This window comes from Paroedura picta, chromosome 5, assembly GCF_049243985.1.
Source record: "Paroedura picta isolate Pp20150507F chromosome 5, Ppicta_v3.0, whole genome shotgun sequence".
NCBI classification, from domain to species: Eukaryota; Metazoa; Chordata; class Lepidosauria; order Squamata; family Gekkonidae; genus Paroedura; species Paroedura picta.
This window is the reverse complement of record NC_135373.1, coordinates 38995580-39017438: the sequence shown is the minus strand read 5'-3', so window position 1 is coordinate 39017438 and position 21859 is coordinate 38995580. Positions and strand designations below refer to the sequence as shown.

General features: G+C 48.3%; 1 long non-coding RNA gene across 3 annotated transcripts in view; it reads left to right on the top strand.

Moving 5' to 3' along the window:
- LOC143837486 (uncharacterized) overlaps positions 1 to 20310 on the top strand; it is a 31421-nt gene extending 11111 nt beyond the window's left edge. For 2 of the 3 annotated variants that reach the window (XR_013230987.1, XR_013230986.1), the window contains exon 3: positions 18704 to 20310. This is a non-coding gene — a long non-coding RNA (uncharacterized LOC143837486). The remainder of the gene's footprint in view (positions 1 to 18703) is intronic. The other variant, XR_013230988.1, reaches the window with a different exon arrangement.
- The last annotated feature ends 1549 nt before the right edge of the window (positions 20311 to 21859 follow it).

Genomic DNA, 21859 nt, shown 5'->3' with positions numbered 1-21859 from the left:
CTAGTCTGGGCCATCCAAGTCAGTAAAGTATTTCTTTAAACTTTATTTTGCTGCTTCATCCAGTCTCCGGGACAATGGCCAATTTGTTTCTGAGTAGAGATGTTGGGACTGAAGGTGAAATGTTTCCTGCCCCAGAAATGAAGTGGTGGGAAAGCTGGGCAGCTGCGAAAGGCACAAGAACGAATCAGGAAACAAACATTAGTATTTCTATATCATCTAAATGAGACTTGTGATCTGTCCTTGCTCCTTTGCCTGCAGTTTTGTCAGCCAACTTTGCAACACTTGGAGCCCTGGAGATGCCCTGTGCTCAGGGGCTGACCCAGTTCCCAAGACAAGGACATGCAGAGCTGTCTGGAAACGAGCTCTGCAGGGAGAATTTGGATCTTGATCTCCAGGAGGAAAATCTGAATCATCATGTTCCACGCTGCTGTTGGCTGCGATTTTCCAAAGAAGGGAAGACCAAGAGGTTCCATTTTTGCAACTTGGGTAGACTCCTTGTTGGCAGAGTTTAAATATGCCAAGAGGTGCCAAACGCCAAGCTGCTTAAAATAATAACATAGTTTTATTGTGAAGAGAAGCAACTTTGTATAGAAAGAGAGAGTCCTACTGTTGTCTGCAATCTAACTGTTGTCTGCAATCATTCGGTCTGTTCTGGAGGCAAGCAGGGAGTATGCTCAAAGGAGCAGGAAGTCTCCAAAGAAATATTAGGAAGTTCCTATTCTAATTATGCTAACTGTGTATCTCCTCTGATGCCTCCTGCAGGGTATTACGCTGCGGAATCATGCACACCACTGATCTTGCACAAGCCATTATCCATGAGCTTCTGCACTCCTTTTGTGCCCCAAAAACAAATCCATTCCCCTGAATTTCTTTTTTTCGCCAGACACTGGCAAGCAATTTTCTTGCCTACCAATGAAATACAGACTGGAAAGATGAGGAGTCCCAATTTTGCGATGTCATGGCACGTCTTTGGCCACATGAGGCCGCTACAAATTTGCTTTACATGCTGTTGGGCACAGAGCTAGTACAGCTTCCCTCGGGCCACTCTCTTTGCCATCACGGTATCCACTCAGCTCTTCCCCAGCATCCCTTCCTAATTTAGCTCCTGCCTTGTCGATAATTGAGATAATCTATATATCCATATCCCCACTATTGCTGTGCAGATGCAGTGTCAGCCACCCAAGGGTTTTTTGTTCGCATCAGCTTCTTCCTGTTGCCATCTCCTCTCTGTCTTTCTCTTCCCCTCATTCCTTCGCCCCTCTTCCAACGCTCTCCTTCCAGGGGTCCTAGTCTCTCCATGGCCTCCTCAGGCTTGTGAATCCCAACATCAGCCTAGAATTACCAACTCGGTGTTGGGCTATTCCTGGAGATTCTGGAGTACATACTGAGGAGGGACCTCAGCTGGGCAGAATGTTCTACCGTCAGGGTTGTCTGTCTCCAAGTGAGGCCTAGAGTTCTCCTGGAATTCTAACTATTTTCCAGACAACAGAGGTCAGCTTCCTTGGATGAAATGGCTGCTTTGGAGGGGGAACTCTATGGTGCTATAACTCGCTCCATACTCTCCTCTTCCCACCTTCCCCAGTCTCCACCCCTAAATTTCCATGAATTTCTCAACCAGAGGTTGGCAGCCTTACACACAGTCCCATCTTTGTAGTCTAGAGATCAGTTGGAATTTTGAGAGTTCCTCTGGGCCCAGTTGGGAGTTGGCAGCTCACTTCGGCCCAACTCTGGGAAGGTGGCCTGTACATCTTGTCTTTATTTTTGTCTCCTTCTCCCACACTTTGCCGCCTTTTTTGGGGGGGGCATTGTGCAACTTGATCCATATGGTTTACAATCTAAACAGCAGTTCTTGTGCACCCTCTCCTGTGGAGGGAGGGGGCACAGATGAAGAAGAAAAAGAGATGGTTCTTATATGCCTCTTTTCTCTACCCGAAGGAGTCTCAAAGTGGCTTAGAGTCGCCTCCCCTTTCTTCTCCTCACAACAGACACCCTGTGAGGTGGGTGAGGCTGAGAGAGCTCTGATATTACTGAAGAAGAAGAAGAAGTGTTGGTTCTTATATGCTGCTTTTTTCTACCCCAAGGAGTCTCAAAGCAGCTTACAATCTCCTTCCCTTTCCTCTCCCCACAAGAGACCCCCTGTGAGGTGGGTGAGGCTGAGAGAGCCCTGATATTCCTGCTCGGTCAGAACAGCTTTCTCAGTGCCATGGCGAGCCCAAGGTCACCCAGCTGGCTGCATGTGGGGGAAGAGCGCAGAATCGAACCCGGCTTGCCAGATTAGAAGTCCGCACTCCTAACCACTGCACCAAACCAGCAAAGGACAGTGGCAGGGCTCCTGTATGGTTGCCAAGGTGCCATGAGAGAGGTGGCACTTGGTCGAATTCCCTTTCCCCACCAAGAGGACAGGGGCTCTGCTTTCCTTCCCTGCTTCTGGCTGGGAAGGCAGGACCAAGAAGCAAGGCTAAGAGGAGGACATGGGTGGTTTGGGCCTGCTGGCCATAAAGGGAGAATTGGGCAGCCCCGAGTGCTAGCTGGCTGGAACCCTCTCCTTTGTCCTTGCACGTTGCCCTCTCCCCAGGATGTGCCGGCACCAGGTTTAAAAAGCAAAACCCAGCGCTCTGGACTAGCGTCCCCATACTAAGCATCAGCACTCCCTGTCCTTATCGGGCTGGGTGTGGCGATACGATTTTTCCATTCTTCTTGTCATGCTTGCCTTGAACGCCATCCAGGAGACCGCGGGGGAGGCGCTTTCCCCCACAGGTGTGCCTGCGATTGGCTGCGGAGCAGAGCATGTGGCTTGGGACATTCCAGGGAGCAGGAGGAAGTCAGCGAGGACAAAGGTTTCCCAGAGCTACCTCTGAGTTCCCAGGCAGCCGGAGAATGCCAAGCCAGCTGGCTTCAGCAAGAAGGCATCCGAGAGCAGCCAGTGCAGGAGAGGTCAGGTGGAAGTCTGGCTACGATCCAGAGAAGCCAACCCTCCCTGCTGTTACAGCTGATATGGTCTTGGAAAGAGTGCCTGGCAGGGTCACCAACCGGCCGTGGTTGGGGAGGTGCCAGAGACATAGCAAACATCTGCCATCTTACGGGCTCTCTGACTGTCTGCCTTAGTGGTTTGAATTGCAAAGGGGCAGCCTGTTTTGTGGCAAAACAAACCATAAGTCTGAGGAAGAGTGCTTGCACTCGAATGCTCACGTCTTGAATAAATCTTTGTCGGTCTTGAAGGTGCCACTGGACTCTGATCTCATAAGTCCAGTGGCTCTCAAAAGAGTATTGATGCTGATTTCATTATGGTTTTGCAGAGCCCTGGTTTGCTATCCTGCTAGGTTTAAAGAGCAATGGGACAGAAATATTAAGGAGTGGATTTGTTAGAGGCTGAGGAAGAATCCTGGCTGGCTTTTGGAAGATGGGTCATAGCTCTGTTGCAGTGTTTATACACAGAAAGACCCTGGAGACTGGCTGCTGTTCAGAACAGGCAACGCTGGATCCAACAGACCAATTGATTGATAGATCCGATCCTAACAGTGCCATCCTAAGTAGAGGCACCCTTTAATGGCTTTAAGCTGAAAGGTTTAAGGAGTAATTCTGTGCAGAGGGTGGCAGGGGTTACAGCTCAGTGGTAGAGCGTCTGGTTGGCATACAGGAGGTCCAAGGTTCAATCTCTGGCATCTCCAGTTTAAAAGATCAGGTGGCAGGGGAAGTGAAAGACTTCAGTTGGAGCTGCTGCTAGTCGGCTAGAGTCAGTATGGAGCTCGATGGACCAAAAATCTGATTTGGTATAAGGCAGCTTCATGTTATCAGTGACTTGAGTTTAGTTAGGGTGAGCCCATTAAATCAATGCAATTAGCCTTCAGTAACACTGCATAGGATTGCCCTGCAGGAGGATTACAAGAGAGTAGTCCCAACTGTACAATCTGTGGCAACAGAGGGGAGGGAATAATATTTTCCAAATGGCAAAATGCTCTCTTTTGGATGCTGTGAAAATGTGCCCTCCGTTCCTGCGGCAGAAACTCTTAGGAAGTGATACTCCAACATCCAGGTCTGTGGGCCCAAAACACCTTCCTTGGAGTAAACCCCATTTAAAAGAAAACCTGTTTGGGGAGCCAATGAAACAGAAAAGTAGGACGAAGAACAAACAAGCGTGTGTGCACATCCTGAGCAAAAATCCCCATTTCTGACCCTGCAAAAACTTGTACCTCATCTCTGGGTTCTCTGCCCAGTGACCAATGGTTTGCGTTATTCTAGTGTGAGGAATGATGCGTTTTATGTTGAAGACAGAGATGGTATAACCAAGAGAGAGTTTGTGCATGCTAGACATATTCCTATAAAAGCTGGTGCAGTATTATTTTGGGTGGACCTCATGGCACTTTAGCTGTGATTACCTTCTATTTCAGGGATTCCCTGGTTGGGGAATCCACGGGACCTCCAGGGGAGATACACAGCTTTCCTTAATGGACTTGGACACAAACTAGGGAACTCCTCACTCCTGTTGCTCTCCCTCCTCCTGCCTTAAACTGTCTCCTTCTCTCCTCCCCCCCAGTTCTCCTACAGCCTGCCTGCTAACATGGGTAGTGACATCACTTCTGGTAATATGTCACTTCCTGGGCGGGGGGAGTGTGTGTGTGGTGGGGAGGCGTGGCCAGCTGACATCACTTCTGAGGATCCTTGAAGCCTGATAAATTATTTCTGGGGCTCCTCCATGGTGAAAAGGTTGAAAATGGCTGTCCTATTGCAATAAAAGGGCCACTCAGCTTCAATGGTGTCTCCCTATCATGTCTTGATTGGAGGTAAGGCACTCCAGGCCATGGTCCCATTTGGACTACAACCCCTTGCTCTTTGCCATCTCTCATTCGTTTCGTATGAACACCTGAAGCTGCTTTATACAGAGTCAGACAAAGTCAGCTCTTTCAAAGTCAGTATTAACTACTCTGACTGGTAATAGTTTTCCATGATCTCAGGTCTTTCACGTCTCCTGCGACCTAATCCCTTTTAAATGGACCTGTTCTCTGATTAAGTCTGCAGTACTCCTCCCCCACCCCCCTCACCCCACCCCTCCACCCCCAGCACAAGGGCAAATGAACCCTAAGGATAGCACTTCCCCATGTAAGAATTTGATGCACAAGACCAGATCTATGCGATGTGGTTCATTTTGTGAATGGACGGGGGCTTCTGAAAGCAGATGACCACAGGGAGACAGCCAAGTCACTCAACACATGGCAGTAAGAACGGTTTATTTATGGAGTGAAAAACCTGATCATCCGGAACTGCTTTCTGCACCATAGCCAGCGTTTGTACACACGCTGCCTGTTGTCTACAGCTTCCTTCTACACCAGTCCTCATGCTCTTCCCCTTCAGATTTGTTGTCTGCCGGTGTTTCCCCGCCTGCCTTCTCTCCCAGATGTTCCTGCCTGACCCTGTATGCGTGTGTGTTGTTGCCATGACTCTGGCTTGTGTGTTTCCTTAACTCTGCATGTGTACGTACGCTTTCCATAGCTCCGTGTGTGGGCCCTCCCATCCTCCCAGCCCAGATGCCCAAAGACTCCTGGATCTTCCCGGATCTCCTGGGGCTTGTGAGGAGTGAGTGATTGATATGACTCAGATACTGCAGTCCTTGTTCTCATAATTTCAGGGTGTGGCGTTCCATTTGTTCCTTTGTTCTCCTCCAGCCAGCCTTCAGGGGGGGGGGGGGTTTGAGGCTTGGCATGAAAAGGACTTTTACTCTACAGTGCCGTGCAATCTTGCAGCATCCGCTTTGCTGGCTGAGGAAGAGGCAAGAAGCAGCGAGTTTCCTCCAGGCCTGTTCGTTGGCGCATTTTTAGCCCTGAGTAGCTGCACCTCGGAGAATGTACCAGTTTCTTCCCTGGCATTCACACATCTTGGCTTTTCTGGCCCCACCCTCACCCCCCCCCCCCCCCGCCCAGGACAGCCCTGCACCCAGGCAGGCCACTACCAACCCATCCTTCTGGTTATCTAGGGCAGGAAATGTGGCAGCCACGGTTGCGTAGAAAGGGCAAGGAGGTTACTGCAGTGAGAACCTTGAGTAACATGCACCCAAGGGCGGGTCCTCTTTGCCTGCTTTTTGCCTCCCCACACCTTTCCTGCACCATCCTAACAACCCACTGGGTGCAGCAGGGAATTCCCAAATGTGCCCTTCCTGTCAAGGCATCTGTACCTTGAGCCCAGGTTTGAGGCTGAGTCGTAAATGAAAGGTTGTAGCCCTTGGAGTCTTCCTGGAATTTCGACAGAATGCTGTACTAGAGTGACCAGTTCCCCTGGAGGAAATGCCAGCTTTGGAGGGCAGATGGTATGTTATTGCATCCCTTCTATTGGATCCCTGCTGGGCTTGCTCTGCAGACAGTGTCCAACAGTTGCCAAATCTGGGTTGGGAAATTGCTGGTGATTTTGAGGGTGGAGCTTGGGAAGGGCAAGGTTTGGGGAGGAAAGAAACCTCAGCCTTGGTGCAATCTACCCATGAAAGCAGCCATTTCCTCCAGGGGAAATTATCTCCACAGTCTGGAGGTATACTGTTCTTCTGGGAGATTTCCAGGCTCCTCCTGGAGATTGGCAATCCGACCCTGTCCCAAAATCTTCAGCAATTTCCCAAGCTAGAGGCGGCTTCTGTGGAACTAACTACTCAGGGCCCTGTGGGTTTAGGTCTAATGGCCATCTTTAAACAAGGGGGCAGGAATTATGTCACTAGGGCCCTCGTGATTTGCTGGCAATATGAAGCCTCTGGATTGGCCAGGCCAGGTGGAACTATGGGGTAACTGGCTTTGTGTACTTGCTTGGCTCATGAAGCAAGAAATTCCAGCTTGTAGTGGGTGGCCAACATGTGCTCTTGGCCACTCTCTTGGCCTGGCCTGGCCTGGCCTGGCCTGCCACTTAGCTCTCTCCACCATTGTCCTTGGACTATTGCCTTTCTCTTCTGTCCCTTGGCCATACATGGAAACGGAAACTTAGACTGAGGTTGCCAGCTTCAGGTTGGGAAATTCCAGGAGATTTGTGAGCGGAACCTGGGGAGGGAGCTTAGCAGGGACGTCCACTCTCCAAAGCAGCCATTTCCTCCAGGGGAACTGAGCTCTGTACTCAGGACAGCAGCTGTAATTCCAAGGGATCTCCAGGCAGCACCTGGTGGTTGGCAAACCTACGTGACAGCCTCAGTCTAGGTTCTGGATTGGCATGAGCTCAGTTCCTGAGCTGGGTTTGACTGCCCCAGTACAAAACCTGGCGTTTCAGTGTTAAAGCCATGTTTTGGAAAAAGGAGGTCATGACAAGGGTGCATTTGAGCATGTACAGTGTGCCTTTCTCCCACCTTTGAAGGGAAACCCACCTTTTCCCCCAGAGGATTTTGGGAATTTTGGGAAAGGGACCCGACTGGTTTACACTGCCCCCTCCCAGTCTTGTGGTCCATGCTCAGTGATTTCGCATTTTTTCATCCCAGCGTTTCAATGCCCCAGCGAATGGCAGCTCTATTAATATGTTGTGCCTCTCCCAAGTACGTACGTGTATAACCTGTCTTGTGGCAGCAACCAGGACTCTCTGACAAGAACAAGAAGCTATGCTCGGCTTCCCAGAGCCCTTTACGACCAAACAGCCCTTAGGGCATCGGCTTCCCCTCCCCTCTCTGTCTCCTTTCCAAGTGCTGGATAAATATAGTCAGACTCTGCAATTGCATTGGAGGGAAAAGAGAGATCATGGGCTGGGCAAATGCGAGCTCGGTGGGGCTTCCCAGTGTACAAAGTGCGCATGGGATCCAGCTGCCTCACATTTCAGCGCCTGCAAGCTTAACACCATTCTCACGTTTTGACACTTTGGGTTGCCAACTTGGTTTGCATTTTCTCCTCCTGTGCATATAATAGGAACCTGACCTGCGGAGGCGGCCATGCTGGGGAACAGCTTCCTCTGCTGGTTTCTGCAACCAGGGCAGGCCCACTGGCGTCTCTCGTGACCCAAAAAGAGCCATCCATTAGACTCACTGACCTGCACGGTTGAGAACAGCAACAGAAGACCAGAAATCCTTTGCAAAGTATGGGACTGCCAACCTCCAGGTGGGGCCTGGAGACCTCCAGATAACGGGCCAGCTGACTTAAAGGGTAGCTTTGATGGCACTGTGCCCTTTGGAGACCCCCTCCCCAGCCCCTGCTTCATCAGGCTCCACCCCCCAAATCTGCAGATATTTCTCAGCTCAGTGCTGGTAACTAGCTTGGTGCCTCTGCGAGCCCCTGAGTAGGTCATGAAACTGGCGGTCTCCCCCTGGTATTTTCCCTCTTGCTCCTGGGATTCAGGGGTATACTTCTGTTGTGTCCAAAGCTCCATTGGGAGAACATGGCACAGAGCCGTCGGCATGTGATTTTCTCTCTCGTCTCTTCTTTTTGAAGCCATCAAAGTGTGTGAAAATCACTGTAGCTTAGATCCCGTGCCAGGGAATTCCATACGTGAATTAAGCACAATGTGAAAAATTTATTTCCTTTGGCTTGGCCTGCATCTACTTGTAAACGCACCTTCCCTGGGCAAACCGAGAGAGCTCTACTGCAGTGCGAGGGAGTGGGTGGGTGGGTGCGTGAAAGTTCTTCTTTGTTCCTTCCACAGCAGCCAGGACCGCTCTGCCATGCAATCTCCCCTGTTGAATATTTATCTAAATGGTACAGCCTGAGTTGCTTTGGGGTGTCCAGATTGCAAGGTGTGTGTGTGTGTCAAGGTGGGAGGTGAGAGAAGGACTGGGCGTGGATACAAAGCAGCTGGGCAGAGGTAGGGGGGCACCAAACTAGTCTGAACCTGTGGTGGGCAATCCCCCCTGAAATTGCAAAGGCCGAGGGAGAGAATCCATGTCTATAGGTGAGGTTGGGCAGCAAGCCCAGCAGGGATTCTGAAATGCCTGAAGGATGCTTGGTTCTGTTGCCTTCTTAGGCTTCATTGCTGGAGCTTCTGCTCCGAACAGGGACCAAGAAGCTTAGATGCACCTGGCAAAATCCTTCCAGCCGGTTTGAAGGGGAGCTCAGCGGGGCCATTTGGTTTTCCTCCAGCCTGGCTTGGTGAAGTCTCCTCTGTCAGCAAACTTGTGTTTATGTGAAACAGGCATTTTCCTGCCTCCAATTGTTTTTGATTCCAGGTTATTTGCAGTGCTGGGGGATTTAAATATAGCCTGAATCACGGGCAAAGGAGCACGATTCCGCAGTCTGATTGCTCTGGGGGAGGCTGAGGCTATGCCACAGACGAGACAATTTGGAAAGTGGCTCTTTTCTGTAAGGGACTGGGGGAGTGGGGGGGGGGGAGGCTAGACTCTCAAACATGAAGCTTTTCCCTTGTGGACACTGCTGATATTCAAAAGCATCCGTGGCTCATCTGAATACTCTTTTCTTTCCCTGCTCAGGATGCCTTCTCCCTGGGGAGGACACAGCCATGCACTTTCTATTCCCTCTCTGCTGGCAAAGCAAGGTGTATTTTCAGCAGCCTCAAGTGCTATGGCTTTTTGCAGACTGTACCACTGCAGGCTGCCAGGTGGGGAACATGTTTAATCAATCCCCCGCCCACATCCCAAAGCCCCTTTATATATACACAGAGAAAGAGAGATATGCCAACAACATCTCCCTGGCACTGTATTTGTACAACTGCAGGGGAGATTTTCTTGCAGGGGGTTCAGTAACGCATTGCCTCCCCTGCAGCCTGCAGTGGTACATTCCAGAAAAAGCCCTACTGCTTCATTCTATCAAATGCATAAACAAACCGTGATAGGGTCTCCGGGGGTTTCTCTCTTCATTACCCCCATCTGCCTGATTGTAGAACAGCTCCCCAAATTGGAAGGGTGGTGCGTATTGGGCATGAGAATAATATAAATGCGGTGCCTGCTAAGCTATGTAAGGTTCACAGATCAAGAACATCTGCATACCTTTGGTCAAACAGCATCATTTATGTTATTTCGCTAATCATGGGGCCATGTAGGGTCCTGCAATTTGCCTTGGCTAACATAATATCATCAGGCACTGTTCATGCATGCCCAAGCACAGGGACTAGAAACCTTTTTTTTTTCTTTTAAAGCAAGCTAGCAAGCTGAGATCCTCAGAAAAGCCCACTTCCGTATTCCGAAGTGGGTGCTCTGCACACCCAGTGCTGACAAAAGAGACCATCTGAGGCTCCACCCTCTCTCTCCTCTGGCTCTGAGGAAGGAATCCCCCCCCCCCCATATAACCACAGAGTTCATTTCCCGCAGCTGTTGCAAATTATGCCAAACATCCCATGCAATCTCGGCTCCACTGGCGGGACAAGTCCCTCGCTGCTGGTCTCCTGGAGGTCTGATATGTAAGCCAAACGAAGAACACATTTCAAAGTTTCCAAATTAGAAACTTTCTGGGGGGAAGCTTGTGCAAAAGAGGCAGGAAGAGAAAGGAAGGCTGGGGGGCAAGAAAAAGCTGGATCCTATCTCGCGTTGGTGGGGAACGATGAAAAGGAGGCCAGATGGTGCCAGCCACCCACGGTTTCTTCCAGGTCCTCAGAGGAGCTCTCTTCACTCAGAAGGCTCCACGGCACAAAGAGAGAACCAGAGGTTGGCTGCAATCTTAGCCTTAGCTCCAGGGGAGGGTGGTATATAAATGGAATGAATGAATGAATGAATGAATGAATGAATGAATGAATGAATGTATGTTGCCCCAGCCAAAGTACTCTTGGGTGGGACTTAGCATTCGCCCAGTCTTGTTTGACCTGGGTTGTTACCTGTGCAAAGCAGCATTGATGCCAAGCATGCAAGATGCAAGATCCTGTGTGTAAAGCCTTGTTTTGGCTTCCCTGGCACCATGCTCCTTGCAAAGAGACCTGAAGGCTGCTTTAAAGGGACTGCTCCCTCTGGCAGTGGCTGAGTCCCACTGTTTCTAGATGGTGTGGGGTGGCAGCAGGGAAACATAGAGAACTGGCGAGAGACCAGCTACAACCGGGGAAAGGTGACACATTCCCATTTGGGGTGGGGCAGAGGCCTGCATGTTGCCACTTCCCTCAGCTTGGTGAAATGATCGCCACAGCTGGATTTGCTGCTAGCGGAGATCCAGGGAGATCTGCAATTTTGTTACTGATAGCTGTAGGGCCCAATGCAGATTTGGGGTGGGGTGTGTGTGTGGGGGGAAGGGTTTTAAGCCCCAACCCAGCCTCAACCCACTGGCTCTGCCAGTGGAAAAGTACAAGCAGAAGCAGCTCCAGGGGACTGCAGGCCCTTGCAACTACTGTGCCACCATGTCCCTGATCTACTTGGTGCTCCCTGCGGCTGCTTTTTACTAATAAAACCTGCCTTGGTAATCTGTTCACAAATCTCCTGATCTCCTCTAGGCTGGCCTGAAGAAAAGGTCACCAAGAAAGGAAAGTTTGAAAAGCCTTTTCATTAAAAAAAATATTTTTTTGAGGTAGTGTGAGAAATATCCAGTGTTGGCTGCATATGCAGCAATAGTGAATCCATGCAATGCTTATAAATGCTTCACCTATAAAGTGTAGCAAACTTCAAAACAAGCAATAAAGCAGGAGGTGAAGAACATGGAGGTAACTGCCCCTGTTAACGCAGGGCTCGACAATCAGACTTCCCAGGTTTGAAGGTGGTGGTGAGATGCTAGGAGGTCACCTGGTTTCTTTGGTGGGTGCCGAGCCGCTGTGAATAGTTGCCAAACAGGTATGTTTTGGGCATGGGCAGAACCGTGCATGTGCAAAGATGCTGCCAGTTCAAACCATTCAGCAGCCATTAGCATCTCTAGGGACTCCTTAGATCAGGCTTTCTCAACCAGGGTTTCTCAACCTCAACCCTGAGGTTTCTTGACAGCCCTGGAAGGGTTTCCCGGATGGGTGGGAGTTAATTAATTTTTATAGATCTTTTAAAAATTGTTAAACATTTATTGAGTAATATGACCATATGTGGTCATGCTGATCTGTCCTGTCCTCCCCAGTGGCCAATGATGGGCCCAGAGCAGGGGTAGTCAAACTGCGGCCCTCCAGATGTCCATGGACTACAATTCCCATGAACCCCTGCCAGCAAATGCTGGCAGGGGCTCATGGAAATTGTAGTCCATGGACATCTGGAGGGCCTCAGTTTGACTACCCCTGGCCTAGAGGGATGGGTGGGTACACAGCTAAGCTTCCCAACCATATTCTGCACTATCACGCCAATTCTGGGGTTTCTCAGTGCCTGAAGATTGTTTCAGGGGTTTCTCAATGGTAAAAAAAGTCGAGAAGGGCTGACTTAGATGAACATTGAAAGGCAGGATTTATTAAAGCGCAGCTGATTGATATGATTTGTGACTGCTTTATTTGAACAACGGCATGATGAGCTGAGGAGTCTTACAGCAAGCATGGGGAGGGGGGGGAGTCGAACTCAACTGAACTGTGTGAGAACATCCATGCGCAAAAAATCAGCTCTCTGTTAACGACAGGCCAACAGGATGTGAGCCCCACTGGGGGTTGTTCAAGCATCCCTAATCCTAACCCACCCACCTTCTGCCTCATGCTTCCAAAGCCATCATCAAAGAATGGTGCCAAATTATCCCTGGAAAAGTAAAGTGTCCGGAGCCTGTGCGGTTGACAAAAACTGCACAGTGGGGCCACCTACAGATAAGGTCTGAAGGCCTGTACTTAAGTGGGGGGGACTCCTCAGGTATGTAGAAAGACACTGCTTTGTAAAATAGGTAACACAAACACAATGCCTCTAAGCAGGACCCTGCTGAAGACTAAATATGCTTCAGGAGGCACAGAATCTGGAGGCCACCTGAGCGACAAAGAAAGGGCGATACACAATCAGCCTGTTTATGGCCCAGAGACCTTCGCGAATGATGGGAGCGGGAGATGCTGGGGGGAGTAGCCAGCAATGGGTTTCCAAATCATTTTCCTCCCCCCCCTAAACATTTTTGTGCATCTCTGCAGTTTGCCAGGGTTTGGCTGCTCTCGCATTTTGTCTGTCCCTTTCAGAAGTGTCAGCCATCGTTTTTCTCTCGAAGAAAAAAGTCTGCTTATAGTCGGTAATAGAATGCAGTGTGATTCTGGAGTCTGTTGACATGATGGGACGGCAGAGAAATCCACAATTCCTTCTCACCCCCGTACATGTTGTGGTAACACTTGTCATGTTGTTCGGCGCATATGCCGGGCAGATTAGTCTTTCCAGGACTTGGCAGGGTGCTTCTAATCAAATGGAAGACGTCATGCAACATTTCTTATATTGGTTCATTAAATGCAATTATACTGTCCTTTATTTTGTTGAAGAAAGAAAAATAGGACGGGTTTCAGGCTGGGGTTTGCAGTCCTACAGAACTTAAGCTAAAGGTTGGGAAATAATGTATTACAGTAGTGAGTGTCTATGTATGTTTGGAGAAATAGGACTAGGGAGCTCAGAATTCGAATCCTGCCAGCTGGGATGCCCATGGGGAGGCCCTGACTCACTCACTCATTTTCAGCCTAACCTGCTTCACAGGGCTGGTGCAAAGAAACAGAAAGTGAACGAAGAAAAAGAAGAAGAAGAAGAGTTGGTTCTTATATGCCGCTTTTCCCTACCCGAAGGAGGCTCAAAGCGGCTTACAGTCGCCTTCCCATTCCTCTCCCCACAACAAACACCCTGTGGGGTGGGTGAGGCTGAGAGAGCCCTGATATCACTGCTCAGTCAGAACAATTTTATCAGTGCTGTGGCGAGCCCAAGGTCACCCAGCTGGTTGCATGTGGAGGAGTGCAGAATCGAACCTGGCATGCCTGATTAGAAGTCCGCACTCCTAGCCACTACACCAAACTGGCTCTCTGAGTAGGCTCTCTGAGAACTGAGTAGGCTGCCTTGTTCCCTGGAAGAAGGGCAGAATTTCTTTCTTTTTTTTTAATGCAGGAGGATTTCTTGTCACATCTGGAAGAGCTCAGATTAATCTGATTCTTGGTTCTTCCATTCCTCTTGTCCAAGATGAGCGGTTGGATGATATCAGGGAAACATGCCAACAGAAGAAAGACAATACGGGTTTTCTTCAAGATCAAGCTCTGCATCCTTCAATTTTCCTCTAGTTGCATGTTTTCAGAGCATGAGGACACTCGTGCAGTTGTGATGGCCAAGAACATGTTTGTCAAACTGGCTGAACCTTAATATCATACGTCATTTGTTGTCGTAGTTACTGTTATATTCACCGAGGCAATATTGAGTAAGACCCCCCCACCCAATGTAAGTTTTTTTTGGGCGGGGGGTTATTTATAATTCTGAACTCCATGTTTTTTGACCAAAATTTCCAATACAACTGGCGTTTTTAAAAAAACAAACGCAAATGTCTCCCTGCTTTGTTGCCTCCTGGGCCAATTCTGCGATTGGAGGCCCTGATAAAAGGGCAGGATCTTCAACAACTCCTCAATACGGAGGCTGCTTTTTGTTGACACTTTCAATAATGAATATACCATATTATTCTAATATAAACTCACCAACTTCCATCTGTTGTGCATTTTCTGCAACAGCTACAAATAAAGCTGTGGCTGGGTTCTGATTCAATGCCAAACCAGTTTTTGCTTCAATTATTAAGCCATTTCTGCACGTGCAAAATGTAGCCGGACAGCGTCTGAATGTTGGCGCCCCTCCACATTACATTGCCAACATCCCGAGGCTGTCCACTAGGCAGCTCGTGATTTCACCATTTTAAAATTGCGATGTGGTAAATCCCGGAAAGTGGATTTACTACCCTAAAATGCGCAAGCCACCGGTAAGCAACCAGTGGTCAACCAGCAAAAATACTATATGGAGGGAAATGCACTATAATCTGGGCAGCTTTATCCCTCCATTTCTGCCATCTCACTGCCCAAGTGCCTCCTTCCCTCCCTCCTCTTGTGTCACACCCCCGTCCCTTCTGCCCCTCTTTGCCCTCCCCCCCCCGCTGGTCCATCCACCTGCCGCTCAGAAAATGGCAGAAAAGCCTCTCTATGCCCGCATGTAAGAAAATTAGCTTACCAAAGAGAAAGGTCCAGCCGATCCCTGCTGTACAAGTTTCCACATGCAGGGAGCTATTTATGTCAATATCATATTGGGGATTTTTTTAAAGCCCTCTTTCTCCCTGAACAATTCTGAAGTGGGGGTGGTGCCACCCAAGCTGCCACAGCCTCCCCCGCATGTGCAGAAGCTTGGGCGGCAAGGCCTTGTGGGGAAGCGTCTTCTGCTGGTGAGTGGTGTGTGTGTGTGTGTGCGCACATGTGCATGTGGGGGAGGTGGCAGTGTTGGCTAGGGTGGCACTGCCCCTGCTTCAGAATTCCTCGGGGAGAGAGAGGGTTTTTATTTATTTAGATTTTTATACCGCCCTTCCCTACGGCTCTGTGCAGAAATTGTCTTAGTTTATGAAACTATCATTCAGTCTGCCTCAGAGTGCTTGCACTTGAAAGCTCACACCCTGAATAAATCTTTGTTGGTCTTAAAGGTGCCACTGGACTCTGTTTTTATTGAGGTCACAGAGGAGCATTCAACCCTGCTTTCTCTCACAGCCTCTGCTCTTCCCTCCTGAAGAAACATGGCCACTACTACAGCTTGCAGTGTTGTAAAGGTCATGCCAGTAACAAGCCAGGGTGTTCACATAAAACCATAGAGAAGGTTGGTCAATAAACCCACTTGTAATCCTGGTTTCCCAGCTTGGTAACTATTTTATTTGATAGCTCAACTTTCCCCTGAAGGGAGAACCAAAGTGGCTTCCCACCTTTCCTGCTCTTCCATCTTATCCCTGTGACAACCTTGTGAAGTCAGTTAGGCTGAGCATGAATGACCACAACCCAAGGTCAGCCAAGCAAGCTTCCATGGCAAAGCAGGGATTTGAACCTGGTTTCTCCAGATCCCAATACCACACTGGTTCTCACTAACCATTAGTTACTACAACAATAGTGAAACAAGAGATGCAGAAATCAATAGGTCCAAACATGCAGTGATAGTCTCGGTTCAGATGTGATTATCTGGTCTTTCTTATCAAACATTTGGCCAACTGATGCTTGTGCCCATATGGGCACCACCTGTCCTTTGGTAAATATGTTGGCGGATATTTTGTTTTGCTGCTGCACCCACATTTTGCTAAGCAATTTTTTTGTAACTCTGGTGTAAAGTTTTGTGAGGCCAGGCTCCCTTCAGGGCGCTTTGTCTCTTGAAATCATACTCTGGATATCTTTTCTGGTCTTCAGAGTGCTACTGGACACATACAATGCTCAACCTTTGAGCTTGCTCTTTGTTGTTTTCCACACAACATTCTCCCCAAAGTTGCTCCTTCTTGGCACCTGCCAACTCTGCATTGCTAATACAGCACTTTTGCCTAACCCATGTACTTTCTGTTGGCATGAACATGCTGCTATCTTTTTCAGCTCCCCCGTGGCTAACAACAAGGATGCTTTTGCAGCTGTTTCAGTAAGCCCTAAGCCGGTTTGGTTTCATTTTCTTCTCTCCAGCTGCGATAATGGTTGAATCCCACAGATCCAATCCCATCTGTTTCCCACAAATGTAAAAATGAAAGGGAAAGGCCAGTGGCAGCTTAGTTGGACTATGGGACATTTTCCCATCAGTGCTTGTTCTTGCTTCTCTACTCTCAGAAAACCCAGCTTAGGTACAACTGCAAAAGGTGCTCCAGACTACTGGCCAGACCTGTCAGATCTGCAAATGTTAGTGCATTGGCTTGGAAGGATATTACATGGGCATTTTGTCCTCCAAGGAGAAGCCCACGTGCCTGGCATTCAACAGTTCCCATTTTCCAAATGGCTAATGTGTACTGTGCTGGGATGCATGGCACAACATGCTCCAGGGCACATGCTGATGAAGCACCATTCCTCTTTCCAGCACTGTATAGTCTGCTTGGCCTGATCCTGGACAAGTAAAAGAGGGAAGGAAGATGACGTACCAATACTGCTACGCTGAGCAAGGCCTGAGTCCAGTGGCACCTTTCAGACTAACAAAGTTTTATACACATGGCAAGTGTATCAATACTGCCACTGCAACTGTGATAGGGTCGAAAATGCAAGACTGCAGTGCATCTTGATCTTCCACAGAAGAAGGCATTTGCCTGAGACCGTCAACAGGTCCCCCCTCAGACATCCCTCCATGGCCTGAACCAGTCTGTCCTCTTGGGGGCCTTGGCTGGGTTCCGTTCCTGTTGTACTGTTTATGATCACTGAAATTGCATTATTGGATTGTTGTTGTTGTATTTGTTTATGTTATGGACTAATTTGTTCCATGTATTCCCCATGTTGTATGTAAACCGCCCTGAACCATATGGAAGGGCAGTATAGAAATCAAATACAGTATTTGCTGGCGTATAAGACTACTTTCCCCCCTGAAAAACATGCCTCCAAGTAGGGGGGTCGTCCTATACGCCGGGTGCACTTCAGTTGGGATAGACATAGCTGCCCATAGTGGCCCATAGTACTGTATTTTGAGTTGAAATGTTGGGGGGTCATCTTATACGCCCAGTCGTCTTATACGCCGGCAAATACGGGTAAATACATAAATAAAATAAAATGTTCTGTAGCATTATATGAAAGTAGCATACATTAATGTTCCAAGGAATATTCAGGAAATACAATCTGTATATTGAAGTTTAAAAAAATCTTCCTTGTATTGTCATTGTCAGCTTGATATTCTTTATTACACATTCTATTTCTTTATGGTCCACCCTCCATTTCCATCACGTACATAAAAAGCAGCCGGCTTTCACCTTGTTCCAATTGCATTATTCTTCAGACACAATATCTGCATACAAAGAAGGCTTTCCTCTTCGACTTATCCTCCAATATTTGGACCTACTTCTGGAAGATAATTCTTTGAACTGTTCCAGCCCGGCTGATTGTCATGTACATGATGGACATGGAGGATGGGATGTAAAGGATTAGAATTTGTAATAAAGAATAACCAGCCAACAACTACAAGGAAGATTTTTATTTTCTCCAAATACACGGAATATATTATTGTTGCATATCCATCGGTAAATCATTGTAATGTTTCAAGGCAACCAGGCAAGCTACTTGTAGTGAGGACCCAGGGCCATATGCTTCTGCCCCAGTTATGAATGTTCCCACAAACACAGATGAAGATGCCTTATACTGAATCAGACATTCAGCAGTGGAGGTCAGTACTATCTACTTGGACCGCAAAGACTCTCTAGGACAGGGTTTCATGAAAGCCTGGGGTTCCTTGAAGGGCCTGGAAGGGTTTCCCGAATGGTTGGCAGCTAATGAATTTTTAATAGATATTTAATATTTGTTAACATTTATCAGGCAACCTGCCCCCCCCAGGCCAATGATGGGTCTGGAGGGAGTGGGAAGGGCCCCAGGGTAGACTGTACACAGCTATGCTTCCCAACCATATTCTGCATGATCATGCGCCACTTCTGAGGTTTCTTGAAGCCTGAAGAATGTTTCAGGGGTTTCTCAACAGTAAAAAAGTTGAGAAAGGCTGCTCTGGGGCCTTTTATATAAGAACCAACTCTTCTTCTTCTTCTATATCACCTGCTACCTGTTCCTTTCAACTGGAGATGGAACCTCGGAGACAGTGTGTGTTATATTATGACAGAGTCAGCTTCTACTGATTAAAAAACCGCTGCAGATGACGAAGTATTGTCAGCTTTTGGATTCAGCACTCACCCACCCCATCCGTACTAACACATAGTCTTGGGGAACCGAGGTTCTCAATTTTGCAGATGGACACCCAGCACAAATAAGAAAACTTTGCCTGTAAACGTCTCATTCTCTTTGTCATTCCTTCCTGTGCTTTCCACAGAACCCTGACATGAGCATGAGGATTTTCCTATCACTTTCGTCTGCACGCCCGGAAAATATTGTTCCACTTCCACCTCTTGGGCTGCAGCTGAAGACACAGGAATGGTGCCAACCAAGAAGGAAGCAACCCTCATCCGAGAGGGGCACACACAGAGGTACAAGTGAAGCTTGGTCTCTGCCCTTCTCTGTGCCAGTCAGAGCAATCCACAACCTTCCCCCAGAATCTGTACCTTCACCTAATCTCAAGATTGCTGCAATTGGCCATAGCTGCCCTTATCAAACTGTCAATGCAGCCACTGAGATAGCTTTGCGAGCTCTCCCTGGGAAGGACAGGCCTTGGAAAAATCTCACTCATTTGCGAAAGTATTTTATTTATAGAAAACAAAAGGAACAATAGCAACAAAAATCTCTGGCTTGTTTTGCTTTCAGGCAATATGGGTAACATGCCGGGCAAGGACAGAACAACTTTTCAGGGCCAACCTAGGCAAGACGCTTGGAAGGCCGTGAACAGCCCAATGGAGCAATTTTTAATCGGACTGTAGCAGCTGCAGGCCTGTGGCAGAAGGGGAGAAGGGAGTCACCATTTTTTTCTGACTTCTAAGAGACCCCAGGAGTGGATATTTGGATGGGGTGAAGAGCAGCTCCATGCACTTATTTCTGAAATCAGGACAATAAAAAAGGGTAGCGGCATTTTTTAAAAAATCCTTCATGCCCAGCTTCTGCTTCCTTCACAAAATTCCTCTGAGATCCACACATGGATCTTCCAGCAGCATTAGAAAGGCAAAGGCGTGTGCATGCACCCTCTCTTAATTTAGCAGGGTTTGAACCACCCTCATGGAAGTTGGGCCCATCATCTGTGTGCTCTGAGCAGAGTAGGAAGGAAGGAAAGAAAGAAGTTTGACCCTGTATGAGGGAAATGGAAAAATGAATGCCATTTCAATGAAAGAAAGTGTCTTTATTCCAGAGGAATTGCCAGGTGGAGTGGAGTCTGTTTGGCTCCAGATATTGAGAAAAGTGACCCCCCCCCCCCGCACATACACACGTGAGTGATCTGTGGGCCCACTGCATCAAAAAAAGAGATGAATATGTGCTGCATATCCTGGTGTGTTTGGGAGGAGGCTGCCGTTCATGCCTCCTAGTTGCTGCTTTCCAGAGCTGTGAGTGTGCCAGCATTTTTTTAAAAACACCCCTGGAATTCCCCCTATTTTGACTTAAAATGTTCATGACTTGGGGCCATTTGCCACCTGCATTCCAGCAAACATTCTGAACACAGCGAAATGGAGATGTCTGAAAGAGTCCTGATGCTCAACTAGAAAAGCTCCATTTATGAGGCCCCTCACAAATAATGCCATTCTAAAATGTCCCATACAGACCCTGCTGCAATCATGGCTTGGCCGTGTGCATGATTGTCCCCCTTCCCAGCCCTGAGCCCCATCACACCCAAGGCTCTTTCCTCATGTCTGCCTTAGCTACGGCCCCCTTAGGCACAGGAACTTGAAGCAGCTCTACCAGACAGCAGATTTAGCAGCCTGAAAGAGCCAGACTAGCCTGATCTTGTCAGAGCTCAAGAGCTAAGCAGAGTTGGCCACAGTCAGCATTTGGGTAGGAGACCACCAAGGAAGAGTGGGGCTGCTTTGCAGAAGAAGGCCACCTCATTGTGAATTGCCATGAGCCGACTGTTTGGGAATGGCGGTCAATAAATACAAGCATAAATTAAAAAAAAAACACATAAATCTCTGCTCACCCTCTTGCCCTGAAAATGCCATGAGGAGTCACCTTGAGTCAGTTGTGACTCGATGGCACAGTGTTATTTACAGATGGCAGAGACACACAGCTCAGACCCATCACAGGCCCGGTCCACTGGAAGCTGCAACCTTCCAAATTCTTCTCACAAAGATGCTTGCCAAACGCAGGAAACCGACGTCTCTGCCATGAAGAGAAGCAGCGTGATATTTTAAAGGAGACTTGCCAGTTTCTACTGTCACCTCAAGAGGAGCAGCACTGCCTGGCAAGCTTCCTGCACGGTCTGCGGTTGCAGAGGCAGGAGCAGCCTCCTTTTTAATCCTCCCCATCCTCCAGTCAGGGTGATTCATAGAAACAAGTGATAGCACTCAGTGGCTGGGACAATGCAAAATCACTCACGTGGCAATAAACTGGGGATATCGCCAGGCCTGGATTTGTGTGTCGCCTGCTGACCAAAGTGCGCAGATTAGAGAGGGGAAGTGTTTCTGATCCTGCACTCGTCCCCCTGGGGTCAGCGCTGCAGAGGGGGATAGGAAATAATAGGATTGCTGGTACCGATATGGGGCTTGTTAGTCACACCAGTCAATGGCGTGAGAGCACACCGTCTGTCAACAGAAGAGGCGTTGGTCACTAGAATTATTGAGAGCTGTACATTGTTAAATTTTTCTGGGCTTTTCCCTGTGGACTGTGCCCAGAGAAAGGAAGGAAACAGAGGAATCTTGTGGGACCTTAACGGTTAGCAAGAGGAATCTTATAAGACCTTAACAGCAGTGTAAACCATATAATCTCTCTGTTTTGACTTCAGTTGACTAATGTGGCAACCTCTCTGGAACTTGTTCTGCGGAAGAGTTGGTTTAAAAAACGTCTCAAAATGTGAAATGCAGAAATGGCCGTTACAAGTGACATCTCTGGATCCCAAAGGGTTGTTACATTAAAAAAGGAATAGCCAGCTTGTGTCTTTGGAATCTTTCTGTTCTCCAGAATCCAATCCTAACTATAGAAAATACATTTGCCCCACTAGTACTTTCTGAACTCTTTTTTGTTTTTTGGCTCTCAATTAAAATTTGACAGTTGACAGGAGCCACATTCAAATGCCTCCTCGGGGTCCAGATTTGTCCACCTAGATGCCACTGAACCATTCTTGCATTCCAATATATATTCATTACAAAAACCAAGTCCATGAAGTCTAGAGAGCCAGTGTGGTGTTGGACTAGGATCTGGGAGACCTGTGTTCAAATCCCCACACTGTCATGGAATCTCACCTTAGGCCAGTAGTGTACTTTCACAGGCTAGCCTACCTTGCAGGGCTGTTGCAAAAGATAACACGGACAGTGTGATGCAAGCCACTTTGGGCCCCTGCTGGGGAGAAAAGCTGGGTATAAATGACATAAATAACCTATAGGCATGTGAAATC